Consider the following 22649-nt stretch of genomic DNA (forward strand, 5'->3'; position numbering starts at 1 on the left):
TCGTTATTTCGCCGCATGGTTTTTCAGCTTTGGGAGAATGGCAAAATCTCAGTATGCACAACAAATTTCGAGCCAATAAGGAGTCACGAATGTGTGGAAGACCACGCTGAGGGCCTCTTGCAAGGACTCTGTGGTTCTCTGCCGACTACGCATTGGCCATGCGCGGGGAACCCACGGCTACCTCCAGCGCCGTGAAGACCCACCTTAGTGTCGGTGCGGTGCCCGGTTGACAGTGGCCCATATTATTCTCCTCTGTCTGGCTGCCATGCGACTGCATCATCGGTTGCCGGACTCGTATCATTGTAGCAGACAACGTCTCATCGGCTGATTTGGTTTTACGTTTCATCCGTGAGGGTGGGTTTTATCATTCGATCTGAGTTTTAGCGCATGTCTTTTGTCCCTCTGTGTCTTCCAACCTAGTGTTTTTATGGTGGAGGTGTTAATGTGTTGCAGAGTGGCTGGCTTTTCCTTTTTATTTCCGTGCTCAGCCAGCCTCTGTAATCTTCATCCATGTTTTACTCTCTTCTAACTGTTTCTTGCAGCTCTCTGTTGTTTTCTTGTCCTCTTTTGTTCCTTTTAGTGTTCGTTGCGTTTCCTTCGCTCTTGTGGTCTTTCTTTCTTTCTTTCTGTTTTGTGTTATGTGTCTCGTCTGTTTTATTCTCACACTTGTGGCACTGTTTTATTAGGAACAAGGAACCAATGACCTCATAGCCTGGTCCCTTTCACCCACTTTTGATCCAACCTACGAACCAATATTCTCGATACTTTAACGATGTGAAAACGTGTGTTTGCTCCAGTTTCCTCAAGGAGGTACTGGTCAGCAGACAGGTACATTACTGGCCATTACAACTGCTACACTAAGAAGAAATGCAGATGATAAACCGGTATTCATTGGACAAATATATTATACTAGAACATTTTCACGCAGTTTGGGTGCATACATCCTGAGAAATCAGTATCCAGAACAACCACCTCTGTCCATAATAACGCCCTTGATACGCCTGGGCATTGAGTCAAACAGAGCTTGGATGGCGTGTACAGGTACTGCTGCCCATGCAGCTTCAACACGATACCACAGTTCATCACGAGCAGTGACTGGCGTATTGTGACGAGCCAGTTGCTCGGTCACCATTGACCAGACGTTTTCAGTTGGTGAGAGATATGGAGAATGTGCTGGCCAGGGCAGCAGTCGAACATATTCTGTATCCAGAGAGACCCGTACTGGACCTGCAACATGCGGTCCTGCAATATACCACTGAAATGTAGGGTTTCGCAGGGATCGAATGAAGGGTAGAGTCACGGGTCGTAATACATCTGAAATATAACGTCCACTGTTCAAATTTCTGTCAGTGCGAACAAGAGGTGACCGAAACGTGTAACCAACGGCACCCCATACCATCACACCGGCTGATACGCTAGTATGGCGATGACGAATACACGCTTCCAATGTGCATTCACCGCGATGTCGCCAAACACGAATGCGATCATCATGATGCTGTAAATAGAACCTGGATTCATCTGAAAAAATTACGTTTTGCCATTCGTGCATCCAGGTTCGTCGTTGAGTACACCATCGCAGGCGCTCCTTTCTGTGATGCAGCGTCAAGGGTAACCGCAACCATGGTCTCCGAGATGGTAGTCCATGATGCTGCAAACGTCGTCGAACTGTTTGTGCAGATGGTTGTTGTGTTGCAAACGTCCCCATCTGTTGACTCATGGATCGAGACGTGGCTGCACGATCCGTTACAGCCATGCGGATAAGATGCCTGTCACGGTATATTGATGTTTTTACTTATGGACCGTCTGACAGTCGGCAACAGAAACCAAAACATTGCATTAAAATAAGCGTTCAGTGTATAGTGCTGTGGAATGTGGAACAGTCTGGCGTTCATAAGAAGAAGAAGAACAGTCTCATTCATACGAAGAAGAACAACACCAAAAATGCAACAGGAGCGTAATATGTAAGAAATTGTCCATGCAACCTGCCACTGATGATGCCTTGCAGAAAATAAAGGCGAAACGCGTATGGCACTAAAATTGTGTTTTATTCAGTTGACGGTCCATAAGTAAAAATTATCAATATACCGTAAAGCTGATGACTATATTTAACACGTTTTGCAGGACAAAAACCTTTTAGAGTTAAAATTTGTGCATCATGATCTGAAAGGCCATTCACGTTTTTGCTAACAGAATGTCCTTCTAGTAATGAGGAAGGAACAAAAATGTTGTCTATGGTTGTTCTACTGTTCCCTTGCACTCTCGTTGGAAAGATACGGTTTGCATAAGATTATATGAATTAAAGAGGTCTACCAGCATCCTCTTCCTTGCACAATCACTTATACAATTAATATTGAAGTCACCACATACAACTAACGTTTTGTATTTCCTATAAAGTGAACCAATAACCTCCTCTAGCTTTAGCAAAAGTGTTGTGAAATCGGAGTCTGGGGATCTATAAATAACAACAGTTAGAAGTTTAGCTCCGTTAAATTGAACCACACCTGGACAACATTCAAACACCTTTTCAGTGCAGTACTTTGAAACATCAATTGACTCAAAAGTTTTTCACATACATGGCTACTCCCCCACACCGCAAAGAGCTCCTCGAAAAGCTGCCAGACAACCTGTATCCTGGTAAAGGAAGCCTCTGAATTATCTCCTTATTTAAGAAGTGTTCAGATATACCAATAATTTCAGAGTCAACATCTATAAGCAGTTCACTAACTTTATCTCTAATACCTTGTATATTTTGATGAAATATACTAATTCCCTCATTACTCCGATACCTAAGCTTTGTCAAAAGTGGTTCCTTTGTTAGAGAGACTTCCCTTAAGCAGGAATACCTATCAGCTGACTTCAATCTAAAAAAGGTGCAGCTCTAACACCCACTACAGCAGGAATTTTCCCATGAGTGATCCCACCAACCCCACCTACGCTGTCACCTATAAGCTTTGCCAACCTCCCCTTCCCATACCTGTTGAGGTGCAGGCCATGTCTAGTGAAACCCGTCCTGCTGATAGACTCCACCAACACCACTGAAATGTGACCCATGCTTTCTGTCATCAGCGCACCCCCAAGTCTCATGTTATTACGCCTGACGGCTGTATTAAGATGAGGCCGATCGTGACGCTGAAACAGTTCCACGAAATGCACATTCGTGTTGCCAGTCTGAGTGGCTATCTTTTCCAGGTCACCATCTATGTTATACTCCCCATCCCTATCAATACTATTATCATCCCCACCCACTATCACTACCTGATCCTCTTTAGTAAAATCCCCACATAACCCCCCTCTGTTAACAGTCACCTGAGCCAATCCTGCATTAGGCTTCACAATGCTGGTGACCTGGTACTCACTCCCTAGCACTTCCTGCAACTGCTGGCCTACACCTCTGCCATGAGAACTACCTAACAGCAGAACCTTCTTCTTCCTCTTCGACTTTGCAACTGTTCTAGCCACCGTAACTACTGAGGTCTGCTGCATACGTCCTACATCTGCAGCTACTAGAGATTCCTCTCCACTTGACTCTGACAGTTGGTCATATCTATTGTAAACACCCATAGTAAAACTATCTGAAAATCTTCTTCTCCTAGCAGATCTCTTGCCAACAGCCAGCTCCCATTCCCCAACCCCCTTCTCCCTCCTCATCCTATCTAGCTCCTCCTGTGCGTTTTTCAACTGCACCTGAAGGGCACAGATCTTACGCTCCTGCTCCTCTATCAACTTACTCTTGCTACATAACCTGCAGTTCTAGGAGAGGATCTCACCAGAATGCCCACTGGCTTCTCCACTGCATTCCTCCCCAGTGAAAATACTTCGAACAAGTCTCACGCCGCTATCCACAACTCACGAACCTACGGCAAAGCCCACACTTCTCACTCATGGTAAAATTTTACTTTTTCTAAGTTCCGCTACTACAATAAGAAGATGTTAAAAACCTGACTACAATAATCACAAACTTACTCTAAACGGGAAGTACCTACTATTATTAACAGTATTAATAAACAACAAATATGAATATAACAAAAGACTAATACAGAAAGAGAATCAAACGTCTAATGACACAGTAACGAAGCTGAAAACAGTTCCCAAAAGGTTCTTCTGAAATTATTTCACCAGAAAACACCAAGAACACCGGTTGAAGACTACTAAAGTTCCTAAGTAAACCACTATACACAAACAATTAATTAGTACTTAGCTTTCGATGCGCCGCTACAGCTGCAACTGGTCAGCGCGGAATGTAAACACGGGAAGAGGTTAAGTTGCTCGATACGAAACAGTCACAAATATCAGGTCACAACACAAGAAAGGCAGAGGTGAATGAAGAAACCACTAATACGTCCCTTTTATAGTAAATATATCACCAAAATCGTTAAAATATGTATCTGAAACCTAAAAATATATAAAAACTTGGAGAGCGATCTCACACGCAGTCACTCGCTTATGACGTCACACCAAAGATCTCCTTAAAAACAAATAAGACAGAAGGGATAGATAATATTCCATCAGAATTTCTAAAATCACTGGGGCAAGTGACAACAAAACAACTATTCAAGCTGATATGTGGAACGTAAGAGTCTGGCAACTATCATCTGACTTTCGAATAAATCACACCCAGGCAATTCCGAAGACTGAAAGAGCAACCAAGTGCGAGAATTATAGCAGAATCACCTTCCCAGGTCATGCATCCACGTGACTTACGAAAATAATATATAGAAGAATGGAAAAGAAAATGATGTGTTAGATGATGCTGAGTGGAAAAGGAAAGACAGCAGAGAGCCAAATCTGACGTTGCGGTTGATAACGGAAGAGCGACAAAAGAAAAATCAAGACACGTTCATAGGATTTTCGATCTGAAACTAACGTTCGACAATTTAAAATGGAGCAAAATGTTTTAAAATCTGAGAAAAATAGTGGTAAGCTAGAGGGAGAGACGGATAATATAAAGTACATACGACATCCAAGAGGGAATAAGAAGAATGACGAAAAAAATCAAGTGCTCGGATTAAAAAGAGGGTAAGAAAAGGATGTAGTCTTTCGCCTCTCCTGTTCAATCTGTACATCGAAGAAGTAAGTATTAAAATAAAAGAAAGTTTCAAGAGTGGAAGTAAAATACAAGGTGAAAGGGTATTAATGTTACGATTCGCTGATGGCATTGTATACTCAGTGAAAGCGAAGAATTATATGATCTGTTGAATGGAATGAACAGTCTAATGAGTACAGGATATGGACTGAGAGTAAATCGCAGAAACACGAAAGTAATGAGAAGTAGCAGAAATGAGAACAACGAGAAACTTAACATAAGAATTGTTGGTCACGAAGTAAATGAAGCTAAGCGATGCAGCTACCTAGGTAGCAAAATAACCACGACGCACAGAACAAGGAGGACATCAGAACCAGATTAGCACTGGCAAAAAGGCATTTCTGGCCAAGAGAAGTCTCACAGGCCTTAATTTGAGGAAGAAATTTCTGAGAATATACGTCTGGTGTCTTCTAGTATCAAACATAGGCCTTAATTTGTGGTAGAAATTTCTGAGAATGTACGTCTGGACGACAGCGTCGTATGACAGTGATAGATGGATTGAGGGAAAGCCGAAACAGAAGAGAATCAGAGTATTTGAGATGTGGTAGTACAGATGAATGTTGAAAATCAGGTGGACTTGTAAGGTAAAGAATGAGCAGATTCTGCGCAGAATCGGAGAGGAAAGGATTATGTGGGAAACACTGATGGTTCAAATGGCTCTGAGCACTATGGGACTCAACCGCTGAGGTCATTAGTCCCCTAGAACTTAGAACTAGTTAAACCTAACTAACCTAAGGACATCACAAACATCCATGCCCGAGGCAGGATTCGAACCTGCGACCGTAGCGGTCTTGCGGTTCCAGACTGCAGCGCCTTTAACCGCACGGCCACTTCGGCCGGCGGGAAACACTGAGAAAGAGAAGGGACAGGATGATAGGACGTCTGTTAATACATCAGGGAATGACTTCCATGGTACTAGAGGAGGCTGTAGAAAGCAGAACACGTAAAGGTAGACAGTGACTGGAGCACATACAGCAAATACTTTAGGACGCAGGTTGCAAGTGTTATTTTGGGATGAAGAAGTTGGCACCGGAGAGGAATTCGTGGGGGGTCGCATCAAATCAGTCAGAAAACTGGCGACTCAAAAAACAAATAAGTAAATAAAATAAAAATACGGGTGCGTCCCTTCCATCCCTTCACCATTTGCCTACCCCACTTCTCCCTGTTCCCACCCCCCTCTCTCCAGTATTAAAATGAGGCAGCCCAATAATAAATAATATACTTTCAATTAATAGAATACATTTAAAAGTGCTCCTTGCGCTTGATACTTCTCTCACAAAGTAATCCAGCAAGGGTGTGTGGAAAACTTAAATATCTTTAGCACAGACACACACACACAATCTCTCTCTCTCTCTCTCTAACACACACACGCACACATACACGCACCGCACCAACAAATTTAAGCAATAATTATATAAAGACAGTTTTAGGTAATATGTTTTGGAACAGCAGTCTGTCAATTACGTAAAATTAGTAAAATCGGTTTTGATCACACAGTCATTTATTAAAGTGTCTAATCTCCAGTATTTCGTAGTAGATTATGGGGTGCTCACAAAAATCCAAAGGCTCTGCCTTACTTTTTTCCATCATACTCAAAAGTATTTACGCAATAAATCACGTAAAACAGTCTCAGGTCAGTTGGTTTCTAGATCTAAATTATTGTCAAGTGTCACAGCGTGGGCGGGCAGGCAGCAGCATGACTAAACTCGCTGACTGTGTGTTTGGCAAGTTTCAACTTGTCTGAGAATAGCACACATGCATTTTTGTCAAATAGGCGATGTATAGTATGCTTGTATATTGCGAAAGTATTGACTCGCTTACCAAGTACTCCTGTCTCATCCAGTAAGCCTCACATCTAGTCAGCGTAACATGACAGATATTCTGCATTGTAAAACATAAATGTGAGCTACAGCTTGTCTGATATCAAAATCCATAAAAAATAATATTGACCAAACAGATTAACTCTTTTCCACATTTACAATGCTTGTCAAGCATCCAATGTTCTTTTCAAGTCTATAATGCTCACAAAAATACGTCAGAAACGCAAAAGACTGCTTTTTTCACATTAAACTGCAATCTACAAAATGATTACGAACTCTGAAGTAAGTAGTCCTACATTATTTTCTTGCCTAAACATATGTGGCCTGCTAAAAAGACACATAAATTTCATATGGAATATGAGAATGAATGGAAAACATACTTTTCTCAAACACACCGTCCAGTAACATTAATGTGACAACTGCTTATGTTCGACAGTGAGCAACAACAACTCGTATACGGCAGGTGGCAGCCCTAGCAGTGGAGGTTATATAAACACTGCTGTGTGGACGCGGCAAACAGTGGAGTTCTGTCACAGCGTGGAAATGGAGTGACTTATTTGACGGTTTATCTGAGGCCAAGAGTGGACGCCTTACTGAAATTGCCAAGTTTGTAAGCTGTTTCCGCGCCACTGTGGTTAAAGCATATCGTGCATGGGAATATGGTGCTTTCCAAAACTGTCGCCATGACTTGCGTGGTGTACCAAGGGCAGCAGATGAAAGGGGCGAACAATGGATGCAGAAATATGTATGAGCAAATAGACGTGCAACTGCTGAGCAACTGACCACCTAGATGAACCACGTGGCTACCAACAGTGCCTCCTCAACGACCGTTCAGCGAACTATGCTGTGTATGCGCCTCCATAGTAAGTGTATGTTACATGCACCCATGTTAGCTGCTATTCGTCGGCGGCTAAGGCTGAAAATTTCACTACAATACTGCAACTATACGTCCACTGAATGGTGGCAGGTGGCCTTTGCAGATGAATCACGTTTTGTCTCCATTGAGAAGATGGTCATAGGTGTGTACCAAATGAAACATCTGAAAACAAGCACCCAGCAGCCAGGAGGGAGAATTATGGTCTGGAGAACGTTTTTGTTGTATTCCCCAAGTGATCTTGTCGTTCTGGATGGCAGAATGAATCAACACAAATATGTTGTTTGGAAGGTAGGAGACGAGATACTGGCAGAAGTAAAGCTGTGAGGGCCGGGCGTGAGTCGTGCTTCGGTGGCTCAGATGGTAGAGCACTTGCCCACGAAAGGCAAAGGTCCCGAGTGCGAGTCGCGGTCGGCGCACACAGTTTTAATCTGCCAGGAAGTTTCTACACAAATATGTGTCTATACTTGGGGACCATGACCACCCTACATGCAGGTTGTAACTCCTGATCCTGAAGCCATCTCCCAGCAAGTCAATGCAACAGGTCAAATAGCTCACAGGACAGTGTGTGGTTGGAAAAGAAACAGGATGAGTTTAGCGTTAACCCCTGGCCACCAAAGCCATCGGATTTAAGTACAATCAACAACCTGTGGAAAAGCCTCGATCGGACTGTTTACATCATGGATCCTCAGCCAAGAAACCTAGCGCAGGTGTCCACGGCTGTTGAGGGGCAGCATGGCTCCACTTTCCGGTATGTACCTTCCGGATTATTATTGACTGTCTTCCTGCACATATCGTGCTACAAAATGTGGTTACTAAGGTTTTTGAGAGTAGGTCAAATTAATGTGACAGGGGAGGGTAGATAAAATCCAATATTTGCTTATGCAATCTAATTAATGAGCTAGTAATGCCGTTGTTGAAGGTAACTTTTCCTTTAAATACTATACCGCAAGATTTACAGAACGTGGAATAAGATCATGTGCTGCTTTAAGCTCTTTTTGGTAATCATCACCTACAAGTGGTGGCGTAAATACTTCGATTTATTTTTTTGTGCCACGCTTGATTTAAGACAGAACACAGCCCAAAATTATGTATTTTCCTCATCTGTGATTCTTCACAGACACACACATGCATCGAATAACTGATGCTTAAAACATGCTTGCGAATTCTAATGTTTGTACTCCAATGCTATTTCCGCGCTTAAATAATTAAATATGACGTGCAAATATAGGAGTTGGTGCTACATGTTAGGACAAAAAAATTGATGTTAGCTGAGTTACTACGCTAATCAGGTAAGCATGTAAACAAACAGGCAGTCTGAATCACTGTAAGAAGGTAATTAATTAGGCCTATTTTTGGTGTAAGTCACAATTCAGCCTGAAATTACATATATCCCATTGAGATTGTTATCAAGCACCATTTTAGGAGGGTCAGAGACAACGCATCATGTTCCACACAAGAAAAATGTAATCGATCGTACTGAATGACACTTTCTCTTTTGTTACAAATGGTCCAGGCATACAGGAGCTATGTTTCGTAAAAACTTTTAACGAAGGTTCATCTACATCTACATCTACATGACTACTCTGCAATTCACAGTTAAGTGCTTGGCAGAGGGTTCATCGACCACAATCATACTATCTCTCTACCATTCCACTCCCGAAAAGCGCGCGGGAAAAACGAACACCTAAACCTTTCTGTCCGAGCTCTGATTTCTTTTATTTTATTCTGATGATCATTCCTACCTATGTAGATTGGGCTCAACAAAATGTTTTCGCATTCGGAAGAGAAAGTTGGTGACTGAAATTTCGTAAATAGATCTCGCCGCGACGAAAAACGTCTTTGCTTTAATGACTTCCATCCCAACTCGCGTATCATATCTGCCACACTCTCTCCCCCGTTACGTGATAATAAAAAACGATCAAATATTGATCAGTTGGAACTATAGTGCCAAGGCTCCCTAGCGAGTTTTATATGCTCTATTCCTACCAGCGAGTGAATGACACCAACATTTCATAGAAACACGATGTGTGAAAACACATCATTTTTCGTAATACACAACGAGAACTTCTATGTTTATGCAGAACACAACCAATGATGAAGACGGAGATGAAACGCCTGTAAAGAAGACTCAGGAGTAAGACAATTTTGATAAATCGAAAGTAAACGCTCTGATAAGATTATTATCAAATATAGAGTACGAAAAAAAAACTTAGGTTACTTATCATGATATGCATTTAAGATTTCATATCTCGAAAGTTGTATTATATGTACGATTTTGAGTACAAAACACACTTTGAAAGAATTGTCAACCGTCAAATTAAATAATTCCACATCTTAATTGTTTGTATTTCTTGTTAAAATACATCCAGCTTGCTTACTGGAACTACTGAAATAACTTATAGTTTATTTTACGAGACGAGCATAGTTCAATCTTTGTAGCGTGGATTAAGTCATCAAAATATATAAAACGGGATTTCAAAAGACAAATGAGTGCTACTACTGATCTCTAGTTTTTTCCTAGAAGGTATTAAGTATATTGGTCGATACCTCCAGAGAACGACGGCCCAGAGAAAGTTGTATTGACTTTTCAGATTTAGCTGAAGTCTGTCTCAAAATTTCGTGTTCCAGTGCCACCCGTTATGCAATTTAGATGGTGAAAGCTATTTATTGCTGCAAAACGTATATGTTCCATGATAACTTTCAATTGTCACCTCAAGTATATAAAACAAATTCTGGTTTTTGTTTTCCCCTTAGTTTTTAGGTAGTTTGACATATTTTTAGGACAACTTCATACATTTTCAGAGCAAGCCAATACAACTTTTCCTGCTGAAACACAACTTTTATCTTCTCATTTTTAAATTATGTACATTATTGATAACGTCACACTTCCATGGCCCTTTAGCTCATATGACACCACCAACGTACAAGGTCGTTAATGACATTGTTAAAAAAAAACGCCTTCATCGGTTGATGAATCAAGAACCCCTGTATCCAAATACAGGGCTCTCTGATGTGCAAGCAAGTAGGTGAGTGGTTGGCGGTTATGCAGGTGCCGTTCATCTTTTTGTCATTTGCCACTTTCCGTTCACCATTTCTCATTTTTCCGTTTCACACTTGTTGTTTCCCATATGCTCTACGACATTCACTGACTGTTAACGACTGTTCGAGCATTAATGGTTGCAGATGTCTGACAGCAATGGTCAAACTGCCTACAAGTGTCAAGGTGCGTTTCATTACTACCACAGATCACAGGCAACAACAACTGAAAACCCCCACCAGCCTGCATTCATCGCACGATGCCTGTTTTGAGTAGCCATTCGCTGTTCTTGCTAGCAAGGTTGCAGCTGTTATGCATTGTTGTTCACTTAGCACACACACATGTTTCGAGCAGTCATTCTCGTGGATAGTGGTTTATCGTGGTGTAGTGGACATGGACTTCGATCTGGCGTTCTCGACCTGGCGTAACGAGAAACGTGATTCATCCCACTAGACAACAGATTTTCACTGACGTACGATTCAAACTTGATTGCCCCATTCCCACTGCAGTCTTAATTGTCCCTGTAATATCTTCCACACGGGAACACGTAGCTGTCGTCTTTCGTGGAGCGACTTGTTTGTCAACGTGCGCTGATCGGTGAACTCTGAAAAGCTTGTGACTTCACGAGCATTGTACTGTATCATTAGATCAGCCACACCGCTGCCTCTTGTGCATTCCACAACTGGCATTCCTCCGGCTACCACGTGCTGTCATAAGGCGTGGAAGTCTAGCATCTTGTTGCCGACTTGAACCACTTTTCTTAGGTGCTCCAGGCAGAATCGTGAAAACACCTGTGCTGTTTCCGAGATGCTCATTCTCAGACCCTGTCTCGTAACATTGTGCACCTTTGTCAATTTATTCTTCAATCTGCGGATCTTATCGTTGTGAGAATGATTTCCCTATTCGTTTCTGGTCCAATTATATATTTTCCTTACCACGGTGACGTGCCAAGAACAGCAACAGGCGCCAGTCCCTCTATCAGGTGCAGTTGCTCGCTCAGCAGCTGTTCCAGAGTAAGCATCTCGGCCCACAAGGTCTGAGCATTCACACAAGGTGAGATTACTAGTGATTGGGAGCTCCAAAGTTAGGCGCTTTATGGGACCCCTTTGGGATATGACTGCCAAGGATCGGAAGAAATCCAGTATGCACTGTGCCTGCGTACGGGGAGGATTCATTTCAGATGTGGGAAGATTGCTTCCAGATCCCGTGTGCAGCACTGGTTGCCACTAACTGTAGGTCGTGGCTCATGTCGGTACTAACGACGTGTGTCGCTTTGGAGTCCGCATCTCGCGGTCGTGCGGTAGAGTTCTCGGTCCCCACGCCCGGGTTCCCGGGTTCGATTCCCGGCGGGATGAGGGACTTTCTCTACCTCGTGATGACTGGGTGTTGTGTGATGTCCTTATGTTAGTTAGGTTTAAGTAGTTCTAAGCTCTAGGGGACAGATGACCATAGATGTTAAGTCCCATAGTGCTCAGAGCCATTTGAACCCTTTTTTTTTTTTTTTTTTTTTTTTTTTGTGTCGCTTTGGATCAGATGAGATTCGGTCTGGCTTCGGGCGGCCAGCTGAAGTTTTAAAGGCTGCCTGTCTTGCTTGTGAGATGAAGGCGTAGCTCACCACCTGTTGAATGTTCGACAGGATCACCTATGGTTCTTTCGTACATAGCCGAGTAGAGATTCTGAATCAGAGGTTTCAGACGGCTCGGTGACCGTGTAGGACGACTTGCACCATAGTGTCGTGGATTACCTGGTTCCGCTTATTACGTAAGGGGTCCAAAGCATACAGGAAGCTGCTAAAGATATAACTGGGTCTTTGAGGAGTGAATTGTTCTGTTTTTTGGGTTAGCGTGTGTCGGGAAACTACAGAGAAGACATGAGTTTAGAAGTACGCAGGGCGAGGCAAACGCAGGAAGGTAGACCTAGCAACAATCGGTTCTGTAGCTGTAAACTGTAGCAGCTGTGCTGGAAAAGAACCAGAGCTCCAGCCTCTAGTGGAAATCACTGAAGCTCAAATCCTTATAGGTACAAAAAAGATAAGTTGAGCTGAAATTGTTACAAACGACTTGATAGTGTTTAGAAAGATAGAGTAAATACAGTTGCTGGTGGACTGTTCACCGCAGTCACGTGTAGTTTAACTTGTAGCTAAATTGAAGTAGATACTTCTTGTGAGTTTGTATGGGGAAAGGTTATACTTGCCAATCGGAATAAACTAATAACTGGTTTACGGACGCCCCTTACCTATCCCCCTCCAAGACTCAGATGATACTGTTTTCGGAGAAAATGTCAGTCTCATCGCAAATAGGTACCTCACTCATACAATTACAGTTGTTGTGGACTTCAATCTACCCTCGGTATGTTGGCGAAATTACATGCTTACAAGTCGGTGATAGGCATACAACGTCGTCCGATATCAAACTGTAAGCTTTCTTGGAAAATTATTTTGAACAATTAGTTCAGGAGCCCACCCCAAATGTAAATGGTTATGAAAACATACTTGACCTTTTAGTAACAAATAGTCTTGAGCAAACAGGCAGCGTCTTTACCGATACATGGATTAGTGACTACAAGGTTGTTGTAGAGAGACCGAATGCAGTAACATCTGAAACGTCCCCTTTCAACAATTATACGAGACTGTGTTTAAGGTGACACACAATATTTTTAGCGCAACGCAATCTGACTTTCAAAAATACATACAAAAGAATGGCCCTGACTAACATTAACCTATACTCGAGCTACTGCAATAAAGCGAGCGCCACTACTGCCAGCTAAATAAAAGATTCAAACTACTGAAGACACTAACTACTGATAGGCATAGTTAGCAAATGAAAGATTTTAATAGAGAACAAACAATGTATTTACCTTAATAGTCATAATATATATAGCAGTTCATGACAAATTTCAAAACTCCGCCATCTCTCTCCCCACATTCACCACTGCTGGCGGCTCACCTCCAACTGCGCAACGCTACGCGCTGTTCCAGCCAGCTGCCTAACACTACAATTGCGAGTATTACAACAATGCAAAGCAGCCACAGACTGCACACAGCACAGCCAGTGATTTTCATACAGAGGTGGCGTTACCAATAAAAAAACCTAAACAGCCTACTTACACATCTAAGCCCACCAAACACAAAATCAAAATAGAAACAGTTAAAAAGACAGATAAAAGTTCGCCTGACGCCTTCATAAAAGACAATCTTCACTTCTTCCAATCTGACTAAGTACCAATAGATCACACATAATTTAAATTCAAAGAATTGGTATCGACGGCAATTGAGAGATATATACCAAATAAATTAATAATAAATGATATTGATCTCCCATAGTACAAAAACCAGGACAGAACACTGCTGTAGAAGCAACAGAAAAAGCATATCAAATTCAAAAGAACGCAAAACCCGTAAGCTTCACGAGATGCTTTAAAGAGTTTCCACAAAGAAACTTTTTCTCGAAAAGTGGCAGAAAACCCTAAGAGTTTCTAGTTGTTTGTAAAATATACCAGCGACAAGACGCAGTCAATACCTTCAGTTCATGATAGCAATTGTTGTGTTCCCGACAACAGTGCCAGTCAAGCAGAGTTACTAAACAGTTTCCGAAATTCCTTCAGCAAAGAAGATTAAGTAAACACAAAGAATTCGCGTCAGGAACAAATGTAAACATAAATAACTCAAAGACAGATATTCTAGGTATAGCGAAGCAGCTCAAATCACTGAATAAAGCAAGGCCGCCAGTCCGGATTGCACACGACTCGTTTTCCTCTCGGACTAAGCTAATACAACAGCTCCATATTGAGCCACCACATACAACCGCACGTTCGTTGAAAGATCTTTACCGAAAGATTGGGAAGTTGCACAAGTTACACCAATACCGAAGAAAAGAAATAGGAGCGATCAGCTGAATTACAGACCCATAACGCTAACGTCGCTTTGCAGTAGGATTTTGGAGCATTATGAACTACCTCGAAGAAAACGATTTATTGACAAATAGCCAACAATGATTCAGAAAATATCGTTCTTGTCAAACACAACCCGCTCTTTATTCTCACGAATTAATGAGAGCTGTCGACGAAGTACGTCAAATTGATTTCATATTTTGGATTTCCAGAATGTTTTCCACACCGTTCCTCACAACATACTTTTAATCGCGTGTCTATGTTGTATTGTCTCAGTTTTTCGACTGGATTCGCGACTTTCTGTCAAAAAAGTCACAGTTAGCAGTAACTGACGGGAAGTTATCGTGTAAAACACAAGTAATATCTGGTGTTTCCCTAGGAACTGTTATAGTCCCTCTGCTGTTCATGATCTACATAAACGATTTAGGAGACAATCTGAACAGCCCACTAGACTGTTCGCTGATGATGCTGTCAATAGATGATAAAAACCAGCTGCAAAATGATTTACACAAGATATCTGTGAGGTGGGAAAAGTGACTATTGACTGAAAAACGAAACGTGTGAAACCATCCGCATTAACACTAAAGAAATCCGCAAAATTTCGGCTACACGATAAATCACACAAATCTAAAGGTTCTCAGTTCAGCTAAATACTTACGGATTACAATTACGAATAACTTAAAGCGGAACTATCACACAGTTAATATTGTGTTTTTCGTGTTCCCATATTTTTCCCAACCTCTGCATATAATATGTTTATACTTGTATTTTTATTGTGGATATCTACGTCGTTCTCGGTATCTTGTTCACCTCTAAAGCTTGGCGGCACTGTCATAATGCGAATTTTTAATGGCAACGGCCGTTCAAGTCTACCCTCGCATGAATGGGTATGATTGCGTTTTGTGCGGTCTGTTAGGTCCAATCAGATTCAGCAGTTGTGGCGCATAGCGGGTTCCAGTACACACTTCTCGTTACATATGAGCCTGTTGCATTTCTGCACGAAACACTGCCGAGGCAACGGGTCCTGTCTGACTGTCTGAACCGGAGTGTCGGAGTATGAGGAAATATAAAGAGAAGTCGGTCACTGTTAAAAATAATAAAAGTAAAAAGAGAAGTCGGTCACTGATATTGACTGATATTGACTTTGGCAAATATAAATGACTCTTGTTTCTTCAAGTTTGCAGGAAAACTGACGCTTCGTTGTTGAAAGCAGATGAGTAGTGTCAATGTTCCCAGCCACATTAAAGAGGAGACTGCTTAGTTCACATACACTCCACTACAATCATTAATTCTGAAGAGCTGATAAAAACACACCGCATTTGATTTTGGATTTTTTTCGAACTGTTCTTTCTGAGGGATATAATTTTCAGAGATGTTAATTTAATAGTGCTATTGTCGTCTTTCATCCATTCATTACAAATTTCTTGCACACTGTTATCATCAACCTCTTCACTGTTCGAACATTATTTTAATATCTGGTTAGGCTTCTTAACTTACTGTGTTACCTTGGCCTAAAGAGCGTCTACTATCACATTCATTTAGCTATAACTTCCTTCACTTTCCATCGAACATATCTTGTTAATCATAATCAAAAATAGGATTGTACTACTGAGGTTGGGTGGGAAGGGTATGGGAGCGCTGCCGTCAGAAGAGTACAATCTTAAATATTTTACAATAGTTCTAATTCTAATGTTAATAGATATTAGGTAATTTCTTGTTCCTTATTAGTATCACATCTGAGTTTCTTGTAATTCAGTTGACTTATCCGTGAAAGGGAGTATAATTATTGCTCAACGACCTGTCAACGAGCAGGGCATCCTGTGTGGCAAGATCGGATACGACGAGGATGTGAAAGGAAATTGGCTGCGTCCACAAAAAAAAAAAAAAAAAAAAAAAAAAAAAAGACACTGTCTCTACATTCCGCTGTACCTAATTAGGCGAACGAGAGGAAATACACACTGATGAGTGATAACAATACGATCATTGCTGATCGTGTCCTCTCTATAGTTTCCTGAGACCCTCTAATGTAAGAAGTGAAAAATCCCCTCCTTACTAACCCCGTGACATGTGTAGCAGCGCCGGCCGCTGTGGCCGAGCGGTTCCAGGCGCTTCAGTCAGGAACTGCGCGACCGCTACGGTCGCTGGTTCGAATTCTCCCTCGGGCATGGATGTGTGTGATGTCCTTAGGTTAGTTAGGTTTAAGTAGTTCTAAGTCCTAGGAGACTGATGAACTCAGATGTTAAGTCCCATAGTGCTCAGAGCCATTTGTGTAGCAGCTTCCTGTGTGCATTGGAACCCTGACCTATTAAATCTCACCAGGTAACTCACCACACTATGGTGCAAGTCGGTCTATATGGTGGCTGACCCCGCACTCGGCTCTGTACGAAAGAACTGTAGTTGGTCCTGTCAAAGTTGGTGCAGGTGGTGAGATACGGCTTCATCTCGCAAGCAAGACAGGCAGCCCTTAAACCTTCAGCTAGCTGCCCGAAACCAGACCGAAATTTCCTTATCCAAAGCGACATACATCGTTAGTACCTACATAAGCCACGGCCTGCAGTTGTGTGCACCCTGTGCTGTTCATGGAATAGCTCCTGAAGTCCGTTCAGCTGACAAACTGGGGAGGCCCTACGATCGGCACCATGGAAAATATTTCGCCGCCTGTCACACCTTAGAACGACCATCCACTTGACCACCGATGATGGGTCATCTTCAGTGCGTGTCCACCCTGATAGCTGAATGGTCAGCGTGACAGACTGCCACCCTAAGGGGCCTGGGTTCGATTCATTGCTGGCTCGGGGATTTACTCCGCTCAGGGACTGGGTGTTGTGTTGTCTTCATCATCATTTCATCGCCATCCGGCGCGCAGTTGCGCATTAGCAAAAGTCTCAAGCTTTGAAACCAAAGGCAACACCACCTGGAGCTATGAGGGAAGGTCACCAACTCAGCTTGCATTTGACTCAGCACTACAGACCCTGTTTATACGAAAGAGAGCAAAAGTCTAAACTAATCAGTTATTAGACCGGTAGGCGATACCAAGTGAGCATTTACAAGTGCAGGAAATTAAATAACTAAAATAATAACCACACATTTAACTGAAAATAAGTCAGTCTTGTTTGAAGGTCATAAAAATATATCACAAACGAACGTTTTGTCAGCATTATCAGCAGCAGAAACTCAAGGCGCTCTCTTGCTCATGGTCGAACCAACACTGTATTAGTGAAATGAAATTTCGTCTCACTAACTGACCATGTAACATTTAAGGAAGTCTGTTGGTTGACACGCTTCCTCGTCATGATCCTCTGGCAATCATTTTGATGCCTTTTGGACGTACAAACCACATGGCGCCTGTTTTTCAAGATTTTATCAATAGAATCTGGTGCCATGAAGTAATTTACAGAGGTTCAGATTGCAGATTACTGAATAATCAGTGCCAGATATCACGAAAAAATCCACACTCGCACTCATTTACGTATTCTCCTACAAACAAACTGTTTGGTTATATCTACACGTAGTACATCTGCATTTACATCTATGGTTTACGGAGAGAGCGATTGCCGACAAGCATCTATGTGAGCATAATTTGTTTGCGCTGATTGACAATTGCTTATCCCTGGACCAAGCGTCGACCATCTCGACGTATTCTTGCATTTCGCTGCAATTTTCAAGCAATCCAGCTTCACTGTATACAGTAGCATCATCCGCGAAAAGGCTCATTTATATATGTAAATTTCCGGGAAAAAATTAGTACACTCTTTTGGAGGTTTCCAATTCAGTCAATATGTACTGTTGCAACAGTGCGTGTGGAGTACCTGAAATGATTCCATTTACAGATGAACGGCACAAGCGGTTCTACAGTACCCGATCTATGCTGAAACACCCATATTAGTGTGTGGTGTAGCCTCCATAGGCGGCAGTGCAGGTGCTGACTATAGCATCCAGTCGATTGTACACATGGCAAATACCGCCCTGGGATACAGCCTGCTCCAACTGTTCACGTATTTCTGACGAGTCGCTTCTTTTTCCATCATACCCTACCTGTGCTCGATTGGAAACGAGTCCTGAGATAGTGCTGGCAAATGAAGCTGCTGAATGCCTTGCCGAGGACTTTGAGTTCCACGGGCAGCGTGTGGGGGAGCATTATTCTGTTGGAACACCGCATCACATTCCTGTTGCAAGAACCGAAAGAAACGTGTCTAATAACATTCTGCACGTACCGAGCGCTGATTAGCGTCACCTCCAGAAACCTAATAGGTGAACGAGAGTTGCAGCAGATCCCACCCCAGATCATAAGGCTTGGGATGCGGCCAGTGTGTCTCGGACGAATGTACTCTACGAGAGTGCGCACACCAGGTGTACTTCGTATGCACAAATGACCATCACTTGCATGTAGGCAGAATCTGCTTTCATGGCGAAGGACACAGTGCGTCACCAGTCGAGTTGTGCATGTTGATGCTGTGGCATGAGAGGAAGACAGGCTTGGTGGGGGGGGGGGGGGGGGTGCCCGTGGTCCCACTGCTAATAACCTATTGGTAATTGTACGATTTGCCACGGTTGCCCTCATAGTATGACGATCCTGGCGGGTGTCTGTGCTGCGTGGACATCCAGAAACACCCCTACGGCTGTATCGATGTTCACGTGACCACTGACACCAGCATAGATGCACAAGCGACGCAATACGTGTAACCTGTGTAGTATTCTCCGAGAGGACCATACCACCACTCGAAAGGCCACAATTCGACCCCTTACAAACTCGCTCTGTTGGCTTTAGGAAGCACGAGTACGTCTCAGTGGCGTGGTTGGCTCCTTGCTTCACATGTTTGCACCACACTGAGCCATCTAAGATCGTGTTCCAGGAGCTACGCCACTTCACTATCTGCGAGCGGACAGATATCGGTAAATGTACTACACCCCTGGTGGTATAGGTCCTCATCAGATCAAAATAGAGGCCGTCTTTCCAGTTGTACTATCGTTTTCCGGAACTGTATGTAGTAAAAAGTAACGGTTCTATAGCACTCTCCTCAGGTACTCAGAAATAAGTTTCAAGCCTCAAGATATTGTCTCCGTTGAGAATGACAAGTAGTGGGTTTTTTTTTCTAGAAACTCTTCGGTGCACTCACATAACTGGTCTGATATTCCGTAATCATTTCCCTATTTCCTTTATTCGACAGCAGCGTGAAATTGTATCAGATGTCTTTGGGAGGTCGTGGAACACGACATCAACCTGGGCTCCGATATCTACTGATTTGTTGCCCTCGTTGACGAGGAGAGCGAGATGTGTTTCACACGAGCTCCGTTTCCAGAAAACACGTATATTCCTACAATGGAGATTTTCTGTCTCTATAAATGTCATGACAGCTTCAGGGGACTGGAAAAACAGCCAACCAGTTGCAAAATACAGGTTAAGTAAAACTTTAACACAGTTTCTACAGTTTTAAAACTGTCTGCGTGTGAAGGTATTGTATCTATTAACAAATGTTACTACACTGTTTGTAGAATACGTATGGCATCGTTACAATAAACAAAACTCTAGGAAATGTTTACAAATAATTTAAGTGAAGCTTATTGACATAGAATCACATTATCTATATCTAATGTGGGAGTCGTTGACTCTGTCTAGTACATGTGCCTGTCATCCACATAGTCACTATTTGAAGTACATGATTTAGAAGTAATAGTGGCTCCCTACTGTAGAGCTTTGTCTCAAAACATTTAAAATATCACACATTTGACATAGGAGATCCAACAACGGGCAGTGCGCCGCTTGACACTTGGCATCATATCCTTCAGGGCGTAAGTGTGCCACGTACAGAACCAGTTACATGCGCCGACTGGCTTCAGAGTAGTGGCACAGGTTTCAGGTCGACTCTGGTTACTGGTGCTCTTGCGCGTCCTGTATGTGCGTACCTGCAATGAGCAGCGTTTGTGTGATATCACACATATTAATTACTATATTTTTGAATAAAAAGTTGAAAAGGGGGAGTGAAGCGGGTAAAAAGTGCGTCTTTAAGTCATGTATATAATACAGAGCCCGGAGGCAAAGGCAAACACTCAGGCAAACATTGCATACTAGTTACAAGATCATATAAGATGCGAAAGAAGCGCTTGTGCGTGAATACGCTACTATAACAAGCGTGAGTGTCAAAGCAGAAACGCTTCCATGAAATATTATCAATGTATAAAAGGCCACGTACTGAGGCACTAACCTGACCCCTGACATTAAGGAATAGTGTAAAAGGACACACTGTGACGGAGAAAGTGGAAATATTAAAACACAAATGCAGGTTGGTGAAAGAGAAGGGGAGGGGGTGGTAGATCAACACTTGTGAAGCATCAGGCTAAAGGAAATGGTCATACTGAGACAGCAGACTCATAAAATACCGAGTAGAATAATGAATAAACAGAGACTATTAAGAAGTGTACTCGTACGTGTGCCTAGAAATCACGATGTTATGGGTAGAGTAAAACACACTAACAAAGAAAAGGGGGATAGTTCTCATGTGGTCCATTACTGGAATGATGAACAGCCACCTTACAACGGACAATGAAGAGTACATTGTAAAACAACAAAATAATACACATACTCTTAGTGAACATAGAATTCTGAACAAAATAAACACGAAGCGGAAGCCAACACCGAATAGTAAACTTTGGTACTCGGACAGAAGTAGAGGCTTAAACTCTTCCAGGAAATGTCTATTTGTAAGAGAAAGCTAATTTTTAGAATGTAGCCATCGTTTTTCTCTAAGCGTGTGAAAATCTCGAGCTCTTGCCATGAATCTAATCCATGCTCTTAGTATGTCAACATTGAATGCGGTACAGGGAAGTACCCGTGGTCTAGGGGAGCCGGCACGGTAGCTCAGCGTGTTCGGTCAGAGGGCTGCGTGCTCTCTGTAATTAAAAAAACTGAGTCAAGGAACCAACGATCAATTTTGAACGGATGTCTTGTGACGTCCGCCCCGACCAAAAAACGCAACGAACTATACCGGAGGAAAAAAAAAAAAAAGGGGGGGTAGGGTCTTTGATTCGTAATCAGAAACGTCTCCGGTCCCGGGTTCGATCCCAGCCACTGCCTAAATTTTGATAAATAACCAGCATTGGCGGCCGAAGACTTCCGGAATAAGAAGTCAGCCTCATTCTGCCAACGGCCTTGTCAAACAGGGCGGAGGAGCGGATAGAGGTTCAGGGCACTCTCTTGTGCTAGGGGTGGGAAATTGCCCCTAAAGGCGGAAGAATCAGCAATGATCAACGACATGAGGATGCAGAAAACAATGAAAACCACTGCATTAAAGACACGTAACGTGTATCCACAGGACATGTGGCCTGTAATTGAAGAAGCGTCATGATGATCTCTCCATTGGCAAAAGATTCCGGAATAGTCCCACATTCGGATCTACGGGAGGGGACTGCCAAGGGGGAGGTTACCATGAGAAAAAGATTGAATAATCAACAGAAGGATAACGTTCTACGAGTCGGAGCGTGGAATATCAGAAGCTTGAACGTGGTAGGGAAACTAGAAAATCTGAAAAGGGAAATGCAAAGGCTCATTCTAGATATAGTAGGGGTCAGTCAAGTGAATTGGAAAGAAGACAAGGATTTCTGGTCAGATGAGTATCGGGTAATATCAACAGCAGCAGAAAATGGTATAGCAGGTGTAGGATTCGTTATGAATAGGAAGGTAGGGCAAAGGGTGTGTTACTGTGAACAGTTCAGTAACCGGGTTGTTCTAATCAGAATCGACAGCAGAACAACATCGACAACGATAGTTCAGATATACATGCCGACGTCGCAAGCTGAAGTTTAACAGATAGAGAAAGTGTATGAGGATATTGAAAGGGTAATGCAGTATGTAAACGGGGACGAAAATCTAATAGTCATGGGCGATTGGAATGCAGTTGTAGGGGAAGGAGTAGAAGAAAAGGTTACAGGAGAATATGGGCTTGCGAC

Source organism: Schistocerca nitens, chromosome 6 (assembly GCF_023898315.1).
Source record: "Schistocerca nitens isolate TAMUIC-IGC-003100 chromosome 6, iqSchNite1.1, whole genome shotgun sequence".
NCBI lineage: Eukaryota > Metazoa > Arthropoda > Insecta > Orthoptera > Acrididae > Schistocerca > Schistocerca nitens.